At 40.9% G+C, this 19,387-nt stretch overlaps 1 long non-coding RNA gene across 2 annotated transcripts in view; it reads left to right on the top strand.

Moving 5' to 3' along the window:
• Positions 1–9,085: 9,085 nt before the first annotated feature.
• The window catches only part of LOC136679705 (uncharacterized), a 35,735-nt gene continuing 25,433 nt past the window's right edge, over positions 9,086–19,387 (top strand). Inside the window, exons 1-2 of one of the 2 annotated variants that reach the window (XR_010796571.1) lie at positions 9,086–9,183; positions 18,975–19,068. This is a non-coding gene — a long non-coding RNA (uncharacterized lncRNA). Of the gene's footprint in view, positions 9,184–13,871; positions 14,010–18,974; positions 19,069–19,387 lie in introns of those variants that run through there. The other variant, XR_010796572.1, reaches the window with a different exon arrangement.

The raw sequence follows: 19,387 nt of genomic DNA, 5'->3' as shown, positions 1-19,387 counted from the left end.
CATGTTACTTATTTTTCAGCGTCAGGAGAAAAGCTGAACCCTTTTAAAAATCCGCTTTCGGCCTCTTCACCAACTCTGTCCCCTTTTCTTCATCGAAGCTTTCACTCTTTTAATGGAAATGACATTTTCAAGTGGTAGGAAAATATTTAAAAAAAGAGTTTTGATACGAGCAGCTGAAATGCTAAGGTACGTGTCCCATCACTAAAAGACTAGTCCATCATTAAGGGAGTCGTTAATGTTATGTTTTGGGTCAGTGCTGTGAGCTTTCTTTAATGTAAAGCACGTCACATGACTCTGAACACTCTACAGGACACGGTGCCATCATCACGTAATAACATCACTACGTTACGAAATGTCTGTCGTGGGACTGAAGCTGGCTGTTTGCACCTTTACATTCCTGGGATTTCTCTTCCTTGTGGTGGGAATTAGCACAGGGCCGAGCTTTAGGATGTGGGAGTGTAGGGAATAGAGGTTATTGCTTCAAACATAAAAACAAATGTCAGGAATGAACTTGAATGTAGTGTCTGTGTCTTTGGTTGTGTCCTGTATTTGCCGATGTATGACCAGCACCCTGCTGTTAATATTGTAACCTATTTAGCATAAAAATGTCTAAATGTAACTGAATATATTTATCTGTAGAGTTCATAGAAAGAAAATGTATGCCTTATTTTTTGTGAATTATATTTATTTTTGTAATTAAATATTATACATGAACACACATGGAATGTCAAGATGAGGAGATGGTAAAATAGAACACACAGATCAAAATAAAAAATGTAGAAAGAAAAGTAGAGTAGGAAAAGTGTGTGTGACATGAGCCAGGCTTTATTAAGCATGTGTAATAAAAACTGAGAGTGTCTCACTGAACACATGCGGTGGGTTGAGTGTAAGAGCAGTTCTTATGTCCATACGTGTGTAATCTGAATGTAATAATGTATAACATTAAACATTATAAGGGCGGCACGGTGGCGCAGCAGGTAGTGTCACAGTCACACAGCTCCAGGGACCTGAGTTCGATTCCCACTCCAGGTGACTGTCTGTGAGAAGTGTGGTGTGTTCTCTCTGTGTCTGTGTGGGTTTCCTCCGGGTGACTGTCTGTGAGGAGTGTGGTGTTCTCCCTGTGTCTACGTGGGTTCCTCCGGTTGCTCCAGTTTCCTCCCACAGTCCAAAAACACACGTTGGTAGGTGGATTGGCGACTCAAAAGTGTCCATAGGTGTGAGTGAATGTGTGTGTGTGTGTATATGTTGCCCTGTGAAGGACTGGCGCCCCCTCCAGGGTGTATTCCTTCCTTGCGCCCAATGATTCCAGGTAGGCTCTGGACCCACCGTGACCCTGAATTGGATAAGCGCTTACAGATAATGAATGAATGAATTAAACATTATAAAAAAGGTTATAAAAGTACAGCCCATGTTTCCAACCTTTACAGTGTTCAGCAGGAATCTGTGCAGTCAGTGGTTCTCAAACGTGGGGTTGTGGCCCAAAAGGGGGTTGTGTACTCAACCTGGGTCATGAGGTCGGGATCCAATCTGTTCAGCAGAGGGTATGTGTTACTGTACTTCACCTACCCAGCCACCTGAGGCTGCTCATCCTGAATGTTGACCAGTGCAGTAGTGAATCAGTCAAGGTGACCTTCAGTGGCCTTGCAGGTGAAACATAAACCCCAAGATGGCTGTTCCAGTCCAAACAGGTTTTCTCCGGCAAGGTACGCACTTGTGCTTTAAGTTTAAAATAAACGATTTAAGTGCATCTTTAAATGCTTAGCTATTTGACACCAGACTTTTATTTTGACATTTATGTGTAAAACACAGTGAGGGTGCTGTAGTTGCCATGGTAATGCCAACATCTGATGAAGGTTACAGGCCAGGTTTATTGAAAGATAAATATAATTGATGAATTATAGAAAAGTGTGTTGTGACGTAATGTTCTTGAGAAAATTAAGGTCCATTACTAAGCTCAGACTCTGCAACAGAAAATGCTGATTTGTGAATATTTTGTCGCTGCTGTTGACCACTCCGTTCTGATGGAGAGCAGGTTCTAAGGGCTTGGCTGGCACACAGGTTGCTGCTGTCTGTGGGACTTGAGCTTGAACTTGACCTCCTGGGAACGGAGGCTCACTTTGGCCTCGTCTTTTATCCTCCACAACTTAGTGTCAGCCTCATTTCCATACCCTCCCGCCGGCCTGCAATTAAAAACCCCCAGCACACACACACACACACACACACTCACACGCACACACACACTCCTCCACTTCTCTCTTTGCCTAGACACAGCTCCCAGCATCTCCAGCTCTCTCTGTAAGTTCCACTCTCATAATCTACACATTAGTTTATTTGAATTTATACTCAGAATCATTCACACTCAATCAGAGCACTTTGTTTATTTGTTTATTTTCTGACTGTAAGCCCTTTATCTTTTACCTTCATTTATTAACTTTAGTTGACTACCTTTATTAGCTAACTTAGCTAACTTCTGTTTGTTAACTTCACACTAAACTTCATACATCTAAAGTAAACTTAGCTAGGAATTTATTTGAAGTGTTTTGAGCATTTCACTGATGTCACTGCATTTGTTTGTGCACCAATATTTGTATTTTTCATTGTTTTGTGTAATGCATTTTTAAAGATAATTAATAATTATTTAATTACTTTTAAAGATGGAACTGATCAGTCATTTTCTCAGTGTAGTCATTTAACTTTCTTATTTGTTTAACTGACTCTGAATGTTTACATGACATTTGTAAATTTTGCTAATTTTTAAATTATTTTAAATGTGTATTTTAACTTCACGTACCATTTGTGTGTTTAATATTTCATTCAACTTCTTATGTTGACTTTAGCTAAAAATCTGCAGGCTACAGCTACCAGTCTTGGCTAATGTAATGCAATTGTTTGTTTTGGTTAAAATTAGCTGGCTGTAAACATTGTCTGAAGGATTATGAGAATCCAAGCTGTGATTTCAAATACGAATGTGTCTTTAACGACTCAGTGGACAAAACTGCAGGTTAATAACCAAATAAAATAACATAGAATTCTTGGAGCTGGGTGTAAAGCGGCGCAGGTTCGTGCAGAGTGAGGATGTCTTTGAATGTGGTGTGAGAAAAGGCTAACTTCAGTTGATGGATGGAGTGTTTTCTTAATTACTTCAGACAGAGTGTGTGTAATTCATGCTTGACTCTGAAAGAGCCCCCCTCCGTGTCACAAAATTAGTGCTTCATGGGGTGAAGTGTGTGAACAGTGTCTTCTGTAAACTCTAATACAGTCTTCACTCAGGCTTTGGGAAGTTGTTCATGAGGAAAATAGAAGTAGAAATTCAATACAATTTATAAAACAAGTCTTATATGTTACTGGGACAGTTATACAGTTAAACAGTAAATACATTGTAAAAGTTATTTGTGAATTCCATCTATAAAAACTCCAGGAGGTGGTGGTGTGTGTGTGTTGGGGGTGGGGAGGTCAGAGGAGTGTTTGATTGTTCTACACTGTTGCTGTCAGTGTGGTGGTACCCTCAAGGGAACATATATATAGCACCTTTAGTTAGGGAACGGTTATAATTGTACGTTTTAATATTATGTTGATATCATATGCTCAATTTTATCTCCAGAACTTATAATATGTTCTTTTATTTTACACAGTTCTATGAATGATTACAAATTTTCACCTCTCCCTGTGGAAAAGAGAGTAAAGTACCTTTAGGGAACACAGCTGGACTCTACACTGTTTACCCTCAGTGAGAGTAACGTACCCCTACTGTACCTTCATGTCTGAGAGTGTATGATCTGAGCTCTTTAATTTAGCTGCAGGCAAGTTCTCTCTTCAACCCAACTTTGCCCCATTCTGTGGGAACTTTATGAGATCACCAACTCCAAAAAGACTTCACATCAATCATATACCACACATCAAACCTATACCTCCGTTCACATTTCACAGAATACGTGAGATATTATTTTTATAGAAATATGTAAATAGGTATTAATAGAAATAGAGATTTAATGGAAGAACCCTTTTAAAACTACAGATTTATTTTGTAATGATTGTATTACTACAGCTCACATGGCTCTCTTCTTTTGGTGAGGTTCTTCTCCAGGGAAAGGAGGGAATCACTCTTCTGTACTGAGCATGTGCAGTGTATTATACAGTAACATCATAACACTTGGTTATTTTAAGTAAACGTTGTGTTTAGTAAATGTCTGGAGTTGCCAGTGGATCTGGTCATTTAAGGTTTGTATGTGTGTGTGTGTGTGTGTGTGTGTGTGTGTGTGTGTGTGTGTGTGTGTGTGTGTGTGTTTGTGTGTGGTGTGTGTGTGTGTGTGTGTGTGTGTGTGTGTGTGTGTGTGTTTGTGTGTGTGTGTGTGAGAGAGAGTGTTTATTATTTGCTCTGAGTTTCTGTAATTTGAAATGCCATGAAATAATACAGGATTCTTAACAAATTCACATTTCATATAGTTCTAGATGTTTCATATAAAATAATGTAGAACATTAGTTGATACCTGCTACAATGACTATTTCTTAATGAGAAACACCTTATTATTTCTTTAGAGTCACGTTACAAAAATAGCTGCTTTCAAGAGTTAAACTGAGTAAGAAGCACTTGGTTAATTGCTTTTAAATCAAATTCAGATCATAAACGATAAATGTACCTTTTTTACAGCTTTTTTTTCAGCGTTTATAACTTTTTGTCCTCATTTTACAGCACAGTCCTAACATCCACTATAAAGAAATTGTCAATGGGATGTATTTATATAAATGTGCTAAATAATAATAATAATAATAAACTGTGGTACTCACTTTCAAGACCAAAATAATACTGTATAAATTTTATAAAACTACAAAACTAATATGTAAATCTTTTTGTGTTTTTAGGCATTAGACAAACTGTAGAAAACCTTTAATTCAAATGGAGTCCAAAGCTGTTGCCGTTCATAGTTTTATAGACATTTAGATGATTATAGAAGCCATGTTCACTAACTACAAATGTATTACTATGTAATAACTTTAAAAAAAAATTGTAACTGCTTGTATTTTGAGTCCCTGGCTTTAACTTTTACTTTTCTTACTGTTTAACAGTCCACTTCAATATAAACTCAATATACTTCACTGTTACTTTAGACTCCAAACAATTTCCATTGTGACCAACAAATACCAGCAATGGGTTAATGATATTTGCTTAAAATATAATAAATGATCTTACTGTTGTATTTCACAGTGGTTTGGATGATTATTTACAGCTTTAAATATATGAATAATGATTTGCAACAATGAATTGTAACAGGCACCAGTTGAATTTTGCTCTAATTCATTTGAATAAAATGCATGAAGTTTATCCTGAAATATATAGTCATTCAATACGACAAAATATAAACATCAGCTTCATATTCAAACATTATTTGGCTGATTTTCACTCCCTGCAAATGAGTTTTTGTGCTCACATTATAGATGTAATCATTCACAATTAAGGGTTTAACTTATAGAAAGCTTAAATGTCAAATAGTTGGACTGTGATAAAGTGGTCAGTGGTGGTCTGCGAGGTCTGTTGATTGCACATAAGTGGTTTAATGACCAGCCCAGGTGCGGATCGCCCAGGTATTTTACTGGTCTGTTGAAGAAAGGGATATAAATGCATGCTTTAGACTATCTGCGCTTTAAATGCTTTGTGGCAGCGCAGTGCAGGTGCTGAAGTGGTTGCATAGTGAAATATTTCAGAAAGATTAATATGCAGATTAATGAAGGTGGGTGGTCAAAGAAGCCACGTAGAGCATGCAGCACCTGGAGATGCTGCAGTGTCGAATTCACGGAGAATAATAAGAGTGTGTTCCGGGCTGGTAGTTTGGAAACGGAGAATATTACCTGCAGAAAAATGCACAAATAAAAATAGAAATAGGAATCTCAGTGTAAAGTGAAGGCTTCTGTTACGTGTCCGTTCAGCTTTGTTTATGTTACAGTCGGTATTTAATCTTTTAAAAACAACCATTAATAGGTTACTTCTGCTAACTCTATAATAATCAACGACCCGAAATGACGTCAGTCAAATGAGCTAATCACCGAATGACATAGAATTAAAATATAGAAAAGAAATGAGGTTTTTATAGCTGAAGGTTTGATTAATTCTTCACTTCCTTGTTGACATTGTCCAGTTCAATGGCGCTGGTATTTAATGAACTTCCTGTAAAAACTACAATAACCCTGCTTTTTGACTATAGCCCTGAATCTGTGAATAGCGTTCATTGTTTTTTACGCGACTTTATTTACGCACTATTTTCTGTCGTGTTGATTGTTAATTGTCTTGTTTTATAATTAAACGCAAGCATTAAACAGAAATAATCTGACTCCATGATATCATTGAGTGTTAAAACAGGTGTTCAGGTGAGAATTAGTAAAAACGAATTAACTGACACTTGTAAAGAACACGTTCAGTTTAAATAAAAAGTTTGGAAGAAAGGAGATAGCGAACTAAAGCTAAATATAAAAGAGGTGAAGAAATAAAAGACTGATATAACCAGGGAATTCTACCCAGTTGTTTATTTTTCGGATGGTCAGTGTATTTACAGATTAGCACAAACAAAATTACAAAGTTGAACCGAACTCTATCTCAATTATTTGTAGAAAAAATATTTAAAACACATGTATCACCAGGTAAATACAAACGAGACAGAGAATAAATAGTAAAGGAACTCACTCTGGGACGAGTTACAGTCCTGGTGTTTTTAATCGTGTAAAAGCGTACCTTTTGTTCCTGAATATTAACCTGTTTTTAAGTGAATGACGCGTTTTTGGCGGTTTATTTCAGTGAATATACGAGGTGAAGGTGAATCGAGGCTAGAAGTTAAGGAAGTAAAGGAAGAAGGTTCGTGGTCAGAGCCATTAATGAAGAGTGATAAGACGAGGCACAGGGAGCAGCGAGTGGTTATTTTGTCGTTTGTTTGTTAATTTATATAATAAAGCCGTTTTTACTGTTAAGTATCTACATTTAAAAATGTTCAATTCTTTACTGTAAACTGAGAAAGTTCAAATTCATTGCATCGGAGGTCAGATTTTGTAGGAACTGTGGTGCTTTTAGAAGCATGGATTGATTAGTGTTGTTTTATAAACAATCATCTGCATATGTTCAGTTTAGACTGAAAATAAAAAACTAATTCTTGCTGTAGCCGTTTGTCTTGATATAAGCAAATAATTAAAGTGTTACATCCCGATTTTAACAGCGAAAAGCATTTTTGGTTCTGAGAAGTCTGTTTATTTAGATGTGAATAAACGAAGGGAAAAAGGTTCTGTCACTTTAGCCTCTAGGACAGATGATTACTACAGATTTTCATTTAAAAAGGGGCAAACTCCTAAAACAATAATTATTTGTTTTTCTACATTATTTTGTGGATGGTTAATTACAGCAATTGACTGTGAGGTGAGATTTTCTTTGAAGGACCGTGTGCACTGTGGCAGGTCTTGATTCTTGAATTTTTGCCTTTGCGTTTTTGCTTTTTCAAAAGCCCTTGCCTTTTCCCGGGGTTATTGTGAGCTGCATTCCTGTCAGTGATGGAACTAAACTTTTAATGTGCGTTTTAAAAATGATAAACGATGTGATTTGTCTAAAGAAAAGCCTTAAAAATCTTAATTCAAAATTTTAAATCTTAATCTTAACAATAATTATTGTGTAATTTTATTTGAAATATATCCATCTAAAACGTCGATATAAAAACATTTCAATCCGTGTAAAAAATTACAGGATAGTATTTCAGAAAACGTTTCATTTATTAACAGTAGAGAACAAATGAATCAGTATATTGTCCGTAAACTTCAAATAGATATTTATTCAATGCACTGCATTTCTGGATTTGAAATATTCACTAATCCGTTGAAGTCGTTATATTTTGAATCTACCGCGCTGCGCTGGATCGGAAGGCCTCGACCAACAAGTGTGAGTCACCCCACCCCCCCAACCCCCGGCCCACCCGTTTTCACACAAGCTCCGCCCACCCGCGCTGCGATTGGTCAGTGGCTCAGAGAGAATTATGGTCCGCGCGACTGCTGAGTGGAAACTACGAGCCAATCTTCGCACCGGAGGCGGAGCGCCAGCAGCCAATAACAACACTCCAGGGCGGAGCTTGAAGGAATATGGGTGGAAAGGACGTCTTTAAGCGCGGAATTAAAAATCAAGACAAACTGATTTTAACTTCGAGTTATGGGTGCAGTTTACTCTGTAAAATCCTCACCTTCTGACAGGAATTAGATCAATTGTGAGTCTCAAGCTTAATGACCTTCACAAAATACAAAAACAAACAACAGACAGAGGTGAAACTGTAAGAAGTAATTGTGTAAATCGTCACGGTGAAGTCAAAGTCTTTTTCAGAATTTCAAAATGGCAGATTCACATGAGAAAGAAACCGTTCTTAATTCTGAATGAAAGATCGCGAGATTAGATTTCAGATATATTTCCGAGTATTTCCTGAGTGTTGTTGTTGTTGTTCACCGTAAAAACTGATCACAGTGTAAAGGAGAAACGGTATTTCAGATTCTTTAAAATTATTACATATTATAAAAACAACTACAGCACAAAAAAGGATAATATTATGACAGCAAATAAATGCACAGGGGACAGATAATTATAATGAACAAATATATTTATTACAAAATAACAGCTAATAATTAGACACACGTTTCGTGGTCAGTCCCATTGAGGCCTTCCAAACGGAACAAACAAACAAAAAAACATCCAGTCGAAATTTATATTTACAAACAAACTAAGTAACAAAGTCAGGAGGAGCGCTGCTGTGTCGATGCAGCGACGCGTTTTCATTAGAAATTGAGTTCTTTGGATTTTGTTCTCTTTCTTGAATTTAATTGGCTGACGGATTTTTACAATGTTTATTCTGAAATATTTAATCCTTCTTAAGATTGATGGGTCGCTCTCTACCTCCTCCCTTTCCCCCGCCCTCTCTCTCTCTCTCTCTCTCTCTCTCTCTCCTTTCTTCATCTATCCTCCTCGCTCACTCTCTATTTCATTCTGTCGCACGGCAGCCAGTCTCTCTCTCTCTCTCTCTCTCTCTCTCTCTCTCTCGTCACTGAGCTTTTAGAAAATGAAGTACATAGTAAATCCCTGGGAATAGAGTGAAAGCATAAGGAGTTGAAGCCGAAAGCTGCGAGCGAGGACCCGGTGGCTTTTCTGCGTGGAGATCTCGAGACTCTTCGGCCTCGGTGAGCTGAGCGTCCGCTCCACACGCGCCCGATTCCAGCGCGAGCGTGGACACATTTCACGTGCTATTGAATTCCTTTTAAATATTTATTATTGTTGATATAATATTAATTTTTATTATTACTATTGATATTATTTCTTCAGACCGCTCGCTGCAGATCGGAGCAGTTCTGGAATTGTCGTTACTTTCAGTGTGAACTGTTTTGCATTCAAATAAACAAAGCAAAACAGACAATAAGCATAGCGTACTTTATGCGAAATTAGTCCAATGAAAATGGCTTTGAATTTGGTCATGTGGACGAGAATACAATCGCATGCAAAAGTTTGGATACACCTCGGCAACTCGTGTTACTAATTTTCTCAAATGCATTCTGGGAAATTATACATACGGCGATTTTTTTTTACTATATATATATATATATATATATATATATATATATATATATATATATATATATATACGTGTGTGTGTGTCTCTGTGTATGTGTGTGTGTGTGTGTGTGTGTGTATGTGTATGTGTGTGTGCGTGTGTCAGAGTAGTCAGAGTAGTGTCCCCAGTATTTTAAATTCGCCAAACCAGTTGTAATATAAAACAAAATATTTGTGTGTGTTCTCTGTAGACACTTTTAATATTTGACAGATGTCGAAGATTGACTGTATATCTGCCTGTTTACGTGTATCTGCATAAATATCGATATGTTTTAGAATGTGAACTGCTTTAACTGAAAACCAATAAATTAAAAAAAAACTAGCATGCTAGCATACTAGCTTTATGCTAAATGCAGCCAAGCAAATAAATCATGCTTTTGTTATTTTGGATAAGAAGAGCCATAGAAAGTCGTGAAAAAAAAAACGCTAAACTGTGTGTTGGTGACTTCCATTCCCCTCGGCCCCGAGCGAGGAGTGAGTGATGTTCAGGGAAGCAGCTCCGCAAGCCGCTATTCTGATGCTAATAAGGAACAGCTCGCTGTTGAACTTGATGTTGACTTCTTTCTTTGCGACTAATTTTTCTCGGTCACTTGTTTGTGGGAAGATTTTTTTTCTCAGGCTCCTTTCATGGAGGATTTCGTTTTTGGGGAGGGGGGGGGTTAGAAATAGATTGTGCCTCATCTGAGGATGTTTGTGGCCTTGCTTTTGAACTTTTGAATACGTACATTTATGTAATGAAATTTAATTTTTTAAAAATAGTAATTGTACATTATGAAATTGATTTTTTTGATTCTAATTTTTAATAGACTTTAACACGTCTGGTAACGTTTCTTTCTTAAGACTAGTACGCAAAACATATATTTTATCTTTGCGTATTTTTTTCGTGAAGGTGTTTGTGTAGATTATTTTCGTGGATTTACTTGCATCCAAGATTTATTTTTCCCTTAAATGATCCCACACAGTTCAACAGGTGCTAGGCCTTAAAGCCCGCGAATGCAGGGAAGACCATGTCATAAAAACAAACGCTAGTGTTTCCATTCTTTGCTTGTCGTTATTCGTGTTTACGTTTTTTCCATTTTAGCGTTTTAAACTCACACACTTGAAAGTTTAGATTTCCGCTGTGTTAAGGCCTCCTAAAGAAACAGGCTTTAATAATGTAATATTAATGTCAATAAAATACAGAGGTAAATCATTATTTAATATCTGATTTAAACATGAAAGAAATACAGACATTAAAAAATGTTAAATTTCAGATGGAAATTGAGATTCTTATCTTTTGGCTCTTGAAAATATATTATCGTAACACACACACACACGCACACACACTTATCACTGAAATACCACACAGCTAAAGAGCTTCGCAGTAGGCCACAGTCTCGCGCTGTATCTGTGTATTAATATTCTTCTGTTATCAGATTATTTCCCGCGCGCTTCTTGTCGCCGCATCTTCACCGGGTGATGTATAAGATGAGGTTGGAGAAATGTAGATAAAGGGAATGTGTTCATATGTTTTGGGCTTCAGCACCGAGGACAGCGTTCGAGCTCCAACAGCAGGCCCTTAAACCCCCTCAAACCCACCGTGAAGCTGTGACCCGAGTCAGTGCAGTCAATGAAGACTTTTATTTTATTGTAGCCTTAAAAGGAACACTTGACTCTAAAGTGCAGCGTTCAAAACAGATATTAACAAGTGCCAGTATAAAATAATGTAGGATTTATATACATTTATATAATGGCTACCAAATAATAATCTATTACCAAAGAGATATTTCTCTAAGAATAATCCCAAGTACAGCATCTTATTCTGTACGTTCTATATTTCTTATTTAACCCTTTCCTGGTTTGTTTTTTTGTTTGTTTTGTCACTTTTTCGCTACAGGTCCCAACGCGCTGTTATTTCATGGACTAGGAATTATAGATGCATTCCAACATGATTTGGATGGTTTCCACCTGTACTGAAAACACACACACACACTTCCACCAGAATTAGGTGTAATTCATAACAATCTTAACACAAATAATACAAAATATACTGAAGTGGACAACGATAAAGCAAGGTGAACAGGTACAAATCACAATAATAATAATGTTAATGTTAATAATTATTATCCTTATATTTCGCTAGTGTTTAGAAACAGGCCTCAGATATCCCATTAGAAATAAACACACACACACACATAATATATATATAAAACAAAATGGAAAACGACGGGATTCTAGCTATATCACTGAAAGTGACAGAATCAGAGTAAATAATACAAACGTATTTTGAAATGTAGGTTTACAGTTGTCTTTAAAAATACTGCAGGGCTTTACTGAATCTTCCAGCAATTAATTTGGAGTGTAAATAGATATTAAGTTGTTTATAGACATGGTGCACGTGTAAACGTGGTGTGTACACATCTTCAGAACATCACAGAGTGCGTACAGAAAGTGTGCATCATACAGGGGTAGATTAGTCTGTAAACCGCATTTAGAGTCCGTGTTGAGTACACGGTGAACTTATTCCGCTGTAACCGCTGTGGGATATGTGTTTTATTGTTGTAATTAATATTCCTAGAGGCCAAAAAGAAACTTTTAAACGCCTGGATGAAATGAAAATCTAATTGAAATTGGCTTTCCTTCCCGCACGTGACTTTCTGGGTTCTCGCTCAGTCTCGTGCACTGTGCACACACGGAAATGTACTGGGAAGGGACTTTTTTATTGTCATTTATTTTTTACTAAATTATGATTAAATACATGGTGTAAATCAGAAGGGCCCGCGTGGCCCACTGCTCCTGCAGAGGTCGATGGCATCGTACTTCCCCTCCACACGTGTTTTTGGTTCATTCCATTTTGTAAACCTTACGTATGCAGGCGAACGTTGAGCATTGCATTGTGGGTAGGAACCCACGAGCGTGCTGAAGCACGTGTGCACGTGCGTGGGACTTGTTTGTCAGCTGCAGGGAATGGCATTTTCGTTGATTTATATTTAGTGGAATTGAATTATTTTTGAATATTGAGATAAATATTTACGTAAATATTTTAGTTAGAGTCTTTTATATTAAACACACTTCCTCGAGGGTTCCTGATTAAGTTAATGTTGCCAGTGGTTCTTCTGACGGACAGAGAATGTGCTGTATATGGTTCTGCAACCGTTTTGAAAGTGGTTCTGTGTAGTATCACAACCTGAATAACCTAAATAGTCGCACCTCACAACGAACAATCTAAGCATGCAAATGGTTCTATATAGAACCTGTGTTTTCAAATAGAACCATCGTGTTTAATCAGGAACTCTTGAAGAACCATGTTCTCAGTATAACAGCACATTCTCGCGCTGGAAGCAGGGCAGGGTCAGACACGGTGTAACAGGCGTGAGGCACATTTTACTAAATTTGTTTATTTGCTGAATTTAATAAAACGTAAAAGCGGCGTGTTATTTCCATGTTGTTCTATATTTTGTGAATCTCAGTTTGCGTGTGGTTTCCATTTGGAGCCGGCGTGACCAAACTTTTGCACGTCACAGTTTGTGTGCACGTGCCTCGTCAGTCAAGCACTGTGGTTACTGTAAATTCAGACCCAGTGATCAGTGGGATTCACAGTAAAATGACAGCATTAATATCTCAGTGTAATCTGTGCATTCTCCGTATCTTTATTGAAGTGAAGTGTGTAAATGGACTCAGTGGTCAGTGGCCGGACGGTGTTACAGTGATGAGGTGTTTGCTGAATATCGAGGCCATCCTCGCGCTGAAATTTCAATGTTTCAGAAGCAGCCCCTCGCCGTGGTAATTGTATTGTTATGTTAATCACCGCCATTAGTTTGGAGTTTTCACGCGCGCCTCCACAGCGCGAGCACGTGGTCCACACAGATCAGACTGAGAACCACACATTCGTAATAATATCATAATTTATATCAGGCTTTCTTTAATTAATTCACATTGTTGTGGAGAGAGAGAGAGAGAGAGAGAGAGTGAGAGAGTGAGAGAGTGAGGGAGAGAGAGAGAGAGAGAGAGAGAGAGAGTTGGATCTTGATAATTACAATAAAAGTTTAAATACAGTATTACAGCATTGTTAAGGGTGAGTGAGTAAGTGAGAGAGTGAGAGAGGGGGATATTTATGATAAAAGCTTCAGTTCAGTCTTACAACATTGTTTATAGTGTGTGTGTGTGTGTGTGTGTGTGTGTGTTTGCGAGAGAGAGAGAGAGAGAGAGAGAGGAGGGGAGAGAGAGAGAGGGGCGGGTACACGAGTGAGTACCCTGTGGCTCGTGCACTCGACGCTGAAAGTCTTCCCCGCGCGCTGCCATGCTGAATGCTGAGGAAAAGGAGCCGGAGTTTAGAAGAAGCCCTCGGGCTCGCGCGTCTGGATTACCGTGTCATTCAGAGGCAAAAGTGTGGAAGTAATGGGGGCCGCGCGAGAGTCCGGTGGGTGAATGCGATGCAGATGGTGGGCTTCCTCCCGCGCACACAGCCTTATGTTTTAAAGCCTGGGCTAATTGGAAGCATAATGTTTATAGCAGCTAACAGCGTCCCAACACAGGACCAGCTGAGTGTCCTGTGTCCCTGTGTCTGTCTGCGTATGGTATGTCCTGTGTCACTGTGTCCAGCTGTGTGCAGTGTGTGCTGTGTGTCCTGTGTCACTGTGTCTGTCTGCGTGTGGTATGTCCTGTGTCACTGTGTCCAGCTGTGTGCTGTGTGTCCTGTGTCACTGTGTCTGGCTGTGTGTGGTGTGTCCTGTGTCACCGTGTCCAACTGTGTGTGGTGTGTCCTGTGTCACCGTGTCCAACTGTGTGTGGTGTGGTGTGTCCTGTGTCACTGTGTTCGGCTGTGTGAGGTGTGTCCTGTGTCACAGTGTCCGACTGTGTGTGGTGTGGTGTGTCCTGTGTCACTGTGTTTGGCTGTGTGAGGTGTGTCCTGTGTCACAGTGTCCGACTGTGTGTGCTGTGGTGTGTCCTGTGTACAGCTGTGTGCGGTGTGTCCTGTGTCACCGTGTCCAGCTGTGTGAGGTGTGTCCTGTGTCACCATGTCCGGCTGTGTGCGGTGTGGTGTGTCCTGTGTACAGCTGTGTGCAGTGTGTCCTGTGTCACCATGTCTGTCTGTGTGAGGTGTGTCCTGTGTCACTGTGTCTGGCTAAGTGCACTGTGGTGTGTCCTTTGTCACCGCGTCTGGCTGTGTGAGGTGTGTCCTTTGTCACCATGTCCAGCTGTGTGCGGTGTGTCCTGTGTCACTATGTCCAGCTGTGTGCAGTGTGTCTTGTGTCACTGTGTCCAACTGTGTGCGTTGTGTCCTATGTCACTTTGTCTGACTGTGTGTGCTGTGGTGTGTCATGTGTCACCATGTCCGGCTGTGTGCAGTGTGTCCTGTGTCACAGTGTCCAGCTGTGTGTAGTGTGTCCTGTGTCACCTTGTCCGGCTGTGTGTGGTGTGTCTTGTGTCATTGTGTCTGGCTGTGTGGGGTGTGTCCTGTGTCATTGTGTCCGGCTGTGTGGGGTGTGTCCTGTGTCACCATGTCTGGCTGTGTGCAGTGTGTCCTGTGTCACTGTGTCCGGCTTTGTGTGGTGTGGTCTGTCCTGTGTCACCATTTCCAGCTGTGTGTGGTGTGTCCTGTGTCACCGTGTCCAGCTGTGTGAGGTGTGTCCTGTGTCACCGTGTCCGGCTGTGTGAGGTGTGTCCTGTGTCACTGTGTCCGGCTGTGTGTTGTGTCCTGTGTCACTGTGTCCGGCTGTGTGTTGTGTCCTGTGTCACTGTGTTCGGCTGTGTGAGGTGTGTCCTGTGTCACTGTGTCCAGCTGTGTGTTGTGTGGTGTGTCCTGTGTCACCGTGTCCGGCTGTGCGCTTTGTGTACTGTGTCACCGTGTCCGACTGTGTGAGGTGTGTCCTGTGTCACCGTGTCCGGCTGTGTGAGGTGTGTCCTGTGTCACTGTGTCCGGCTGTGTGTTGTGTCCTGTGTCACCGTGTCCGGCTGTGTGAGGTGTGTCCTGTGTCACTGTGTCCGGCTGTGTGTTGTGTCCTGTGTCACCGTGTCCGGCTGTGTGAGGTGTGTCCTGTGTCCCTGTGTTCGGCTGTGTGAGGTGTGTCCTGTGTCCCTGTGTTCGGCTGTGTGAGGTGTGTCCTGTGTCACCGTGTCCGGCTGTGCGCTTTGTGTACTGTGTCACCGTGTCCGGCTGTGTGCTGTGTGTCCTGTGTCACCGTGTCCGGCTGTGTGTGGTATGTCCACTGTCACCGTGTCCGGCTGTGTGTGATGTGGTGTGTCCTGTGTCAGCATGTGCGGCTGTGTGCTATGTGTCCTGTGTCACCATGTCCAGCTGAGTGGGGTGTGTCCTGTGTCACCGTGTCCGGCTGTGTGCAGTGTGTCCTGTATCACAGTGTCTGACTGTGTGAGGTGTGGCATGTCCTGTGTCACCGTGTCCGGCTGAGTGCGGTGTGGTGTTTCCTGTGTCACTGTGTCCGGCTGTGTGCAGTGTGTCCTGTGTCACCGTGTCCGGCTGAATGCGGTGTGGTGTGTCCTGTGTCACTGTGACTGGCCTATTTCTATTACTGTGCCTTTAAGATTGACGTAAGTCAATGACATCTCATCCCATTGGCTGCTATTCGTGGCGCCTCATTCCAAAAGGCTGTGAATGGATAGGACTTAACTGGCGTAGAGTGAATAGGCAGATGTAAGTGAGGTGGTGGCTGTGACATCATAAAGACTGCAAAACAGGCTGTTTAGTTTCTATACATGGACTGTATGGACTGAGGGGAGGTCTTCATTAACACGGATGGCCCCACATTTGGTGAAGGCTGTATATGTTGGGAGTTTGTTTTCATGCATTTTGGGAACATTACATTGATTGACATTCGTATTTTGGGGTCATGCCCTAAACACACCCCTTACCCTAATACTCTCATCCTAAGCCTAACCCCTAACCCAACCCTACCCCTTAGCCTTAGTGTAAATGTATCTCTAATATGAAGCTTAGACTAACTTTAACACATCTCCACCTGAAAATGCAATGGTAAATGTCATGGTTTCCACAAGGAAGACAAGTCCCCACAACGTTGGGTTTGTAAACTGAGGAATGAGATGTTGGTCTCCACAATGAAAGTGAAAGCTGGTGCACACATGTTTATATCCATGCTTTGTGGGGACTTTACTTTGACATTCTGTTCTTGTCTAACCCTAAACCCTAACCCTAGTCCTCTTCTACTCATAAGGTGATCATAATACCGGCCTCAAACGCAAAACAAAGGCCTTTCAAAATGGAGAGACTCCATGGCAACCTTCTTCCACAGCCATGCAGTCCTTATGGAGCATGAGGAGGGAAATCACTATTTTTTAAAGAAATTAACCCTTCACTAACCTTTGCCTTATTGTTTATACTGTGGACCAGCTCATGGTGCTCGCACACTATTGGAGCCCCAACAATGTAAACATTCAAAAGGTTTATAAACGTTTATTTTATATTTTATTTATAGTTTTTCATGAGTCTTGGTTTTAATGTTAAGGATGTAACCCCACGCTCGAGCATGTGTGTGTGTGTGTGTGTGTGTGATAGGGAGAGAGAGGGAGGGAGGGAAGGAGAGAGCGCCCCTCGCGCGCCAGCAAGTGCGGCTGCACCACGTGACGCAGCGCGGCGTGCGCGCGCGCGGCCCCTTTAAGACCCCTGGCGGGTTAGTTTCTGTCTTTGGTTATCTAGCTGTATGAGTTTATGAAATATCATAAAGCTAGAGAACCGAATGTAGAAACTGAGCCCACGCGCTTCACGACAGATCCACGAGACTCACGGAGAGGAGCACGAGGCTCACGAGGGGGCCATTCGAGCTGAGGACACAATCATCAACACCTGGATCCTCATCATCCTCGTCACCATCACCATCATCAGCTTCATTAGGGCTGCTGCTTGCATATACACTTCATGCACGTGCGCTGCGGATATTACGGCGCGAGACGCCTCAGCCCCCCACCACCTCCACACCCTCCGGCACCGTGCATGTGGCGCGCGCTCACGACGGTCGGGCACGTGTACGGAGGGTGTTTATTGCGTGTTGACGATAGTCGGTTTCTTGGCGTCGGTCTTTTGTGTGGGTTCATTGTATGGCAGCAGCGCCGAAGCGGTTAACGGTGGCGCGCGCGGCGATTGGTGCGAGGCTCGCGCGTCACGTGGGGGGTTTGAGGTGGCGTTTCGCGCACCGCTCACATCCCGCGCGATCATAGCCCGTCACAAATAGAACGAGTGACTCCCTATGGCCACTGCCGGTCAGCGGTGCTGAACGGACAGCAACGGATACGCGGGCTCAGCTGACCACTGGTGACGTGTGGTGTTTGGAAAGACGAATTATGGCATTTTGGCTAAACATCTGTTTAAAGCATCTTCATTTTGTCCGAGCTCTGGTCTCCATTTGTTACAAAGGATCATAGGATGTTTTTCACCAAACTGTTTAGCCTCAGGTCAGTGTCCAGTAGGAAAAGAGCTTAGGGATGTTCCTACATATAGCCCTCAACTCTGGGCTTGAGTTGTCTTTGTAACTCTTAAATCCCAAGTTTCTTCAGGTGAAAAAGGACAATGAGAATCTCTCCTGTGTCCGATGTTTCTTAATTTCAGACTCTGATCAACCACTGCAGCGTTAGAGAACACAGCTGGACTTTAAGCCCATTAATGCACCTTTGAGGGTCCATTTCCATTATCCTTCAGTGACCACAGTGAGACCAGGACAGGGCCTTTTTTCCTGACAGTGCTGGAAAATTAAAACAAAATCTCTTAAATTTATCTCAAAACATCTGCACTGTTTGACGTCTGATGTTTGAAGTTTATTCTCATTGTTACAAACACAGTGAGGTCGTCTAATGCCGTTTGGAATCGATTGGTTGCAAACGTCTGCATCACATGGCGCCAAGTGTTGTCTGTTCCAGCAGGTGATGGGGACACTTTACAAACTCTTGTTTATTCCAGTTCCTTCTTTTAATAATGGAGCATAGCCACTCAAAGCAGTAAAGGAGCTGTAAACCTGGTCTAACACTATTTTACAGGAAACAGAATTAAAAATAGACTTTTAAAAGTCATTAATACAAAGTCACAGGTATTTGTTTGTGTTCTTGACTTGACCACGTTCATATTAAATTAACTATATCTGTAACACACTTTGGTTACAATGCAATACGCTGAATTGTAAATGTTCACCAGTTTAAGGTTTCTTTTTACAGCCTGTACTTCAAGTGGATGTTCTTTAAATTTTAGATTATTTACGTCAAACTTTACACCCAAAGACAAAAAAAAACAAAGAAAACCCTATTTTTGAAAGCGCATGTACAGCACCAAATAATATTTTATTATTTATTTGAATTACACTGGTGTATTTTCATCGTTTGAAATATTATCCAGAATATTAACCCTTTCTTCTTGTGGTTTTAGTTTGTATCGAAGTGGAGTAAGATCATTCATCACCGGCTTCATCAGAGCACTGTCCAGCACTGTCCCACCGACCAGCGACTGAACCAAACGACAGGTGAAACAGTTTATACGAACATTATTATTACAGTAACGCAAGGATTCTGCTTAATGAAGCCCACAGCTACAGAACGATAAAACTAACCCTCCAAATAAGGGATGGACAATATGGGGGTTAAAAGTATAATAACAAATATAAAAATTGAAGTCATTTTCTAATCTATTACGAAGCTGAATTATTACACTGTACACTGCATACATTAGAAAGACTTTGACTAGACACCATTATATGAGACAGAAACCACCACAACATACTGTAAAGCCATAGCTACATCGCTTTATTATTAGCTACAGCTCCTCTCTTTAGTTTTAAGACG

The sequence above is a fragment of the Hoplias malabaricus genome, chromosome Y (genome assembly GCF_029633855.1).
Source record: "Hoplias malabaricus isolate fHopMal1 chromosome Y, fHopMal1.hap1, whole genome shotgun sequence".
NCBI classification, from domain to species: domain Eukaryota; kingdom Metazoa; phylum Chordata; class Actinopteri; order Characiformes; family Erythrinidae; genus Hoplias; species Hoplias malabaricus.
Note: the sequence above shows the minus strand (reverse complement) of the source record. Positions and strands in the feature narration are given on the sequence as shown.